The sequence below is a fragment of the Apium graveolens genome, chromosome 3, assembly GCF_009905375.1.
Source record: "Apium graveolens cultivar Ventura chromosome 3, ASM990537v1, whole genome shotgun sequence".
Taxonomy (NCBI): Eukaryota; Viridiplantae; Streptophyta; class Magnoliopsida; order Apiales; family Apiaceae; genus Apium; species Apium graveolens.
Window position 1 is genome coordinate 217,240,090 of NC_133649.1, and position 1,740 is coordinate 217,241,829.

At 38.2% G+C, this 1,740-nt stretch overlaps 1 non-coding gene across 1 annotated transcript; it reads right to left on the reverse strand.

The window, feature by feature from the left end:
• Positions 1–1,297: 1,297 nt before the first annotated feature.
• LOC141716226 (small nucleolar RNA R71) lies at positions 1,298–1,404 on the reverse strand. Its single transcript, XR_012572943.1, has one exon. It is a non-coding gene; the product is annotated as a small nucleolar RNA R71 (small nucleolar RNA).
• Positions 1,405–1,740: the final 336 nt, after the last annotated feature.

Here is a 1,740-nt window from a genome sequence, read left to right on the forward strand (position 1 = left end):
TATAAGATAGTGTGTTAATCTTTAATGAAGTGAAAGTGAATTTAAGGATTTAGAACTTTCCATGCTAGCATAGGTTCATGTATTTATTATGCATGATTCGTGGGTAATTTTAACCTTCTTAGTTGCCCTATGTAATTAAGATAGATAACTTGTGCTTAAACTGTTATGTTGTCAAATTTTATAGACATATAGGGTCTCAATATAATTGGTGTCTATTCAGCTTCTATCTCTTATGTAGATGTCTGGTAGTTTGGTATTCATGCAATGAAAGTTGGCGTTTATCAGTTTTGTGTTATCTGATTAGTGTCATCATCATTACATGCTAAGGTTAAGAATGAAAAGGCTATTGAATGAAGTATTTAATGAAGTTAGAATCCCATGTTTGTCATATATATTAATTCATCATTCGTATTCCATTAGTTATAATTGTTAGTTTAATTCTTAGTTATAAACAACCTCAAATTGTTATTCATCTTAGCATTGAATAATAACCATAATTGTTGCTTAAGTGCATCAATTATAAAGTTAACCTAAACCAGTCCTTGTGGGAACAAATCTGATTTATATCTTATACTACTTACGAACGCGTATACTTGCGTGTAATTTTAGCGCGTGTTTAGCGACTAACAAGTTTTTGGCGCCACTGCCGGGGACTCGGTGTTAATTTTTAGTTTATGTGTTCTGCATCAGTGGTCGTTAAAGTTCATTGACTCGGACATTGTTACTTATATGTTTCCTTGTCTTATTTCAGGTGCTCTAGCAAGGGTGTATGCATACGCGTTCGCGATCTCGTAAGAGAAATCTGGATAAAGCCGAGGAAGAAGTTGTGGTGGTTCGAAGGGAAGTTTTAGAAGAAGAAAAGAAGGTAGAAGAAGAAGAGAAAGTCGAGGAACCAGTTTTAGTAGTGATGGGAGATCAAGCAGAAAATCCTAAGGCTTTGATGGACTATTCTCAGCCTAAGATCAATGACATTCAGTCAAGCATCATCAGGCCAGCCATCAGGGATAACACTTTTGAGATCAAGTCAAGCACGATTCAGATGATACAGAACTCAGTTCAGTTTGGGGGTTCTCCTATTGAAGACCCCAACATGCATATCAGGGATTTCATCGAGATCTGTGACACTTTCAAGTTCAATGATGAGACTGAAGATGCTATCAAGTTGCGACTCTTCCCATTCTCACTGAGGGATATAGCTAAGTGCTAGTTACATTCTCTACCAGCAGGGTCTATCACCACTCGAAATGATCTTGCTCAAAAGTTTCTCACTAAATTCTTTCCTATGGCGAAGACTGCTGCAATCAGGAATGCTCTTACTCAGTTTGCTCAGCAAACTGGAGAATCTCTGTGTGAAGCTTGGGATTAATATAAGGAGATGCTAAGGAAGTGCCCACACCATGGCATGCTTGATTGGATGATTATAAACTGTTTCTATAATGGATTGGGTGCTACTTCTAGACCCATGCTCAATGCAGCATCAGGAGGAGCCTTGTGGGCTAAGAGCTACGATGAAGCTTATGAATTGATCAAACTGATAGCTGCTAATGAATACCAGAATCCTTCTCAGAGACTGACTCAGGGAAAAGTAGCTAGAATTCTGGAATTGGATGCAACAACTGCTATAGCTGCCCAACTTAAGGCTTTGACTATGAAGGTGGAAAATTTGGCTAATTATGGAGCTAATCAAATCACTAGTGTCCGTGAGCTTTATGCTGGTGCCCATGAGACCGATCAGTGTAC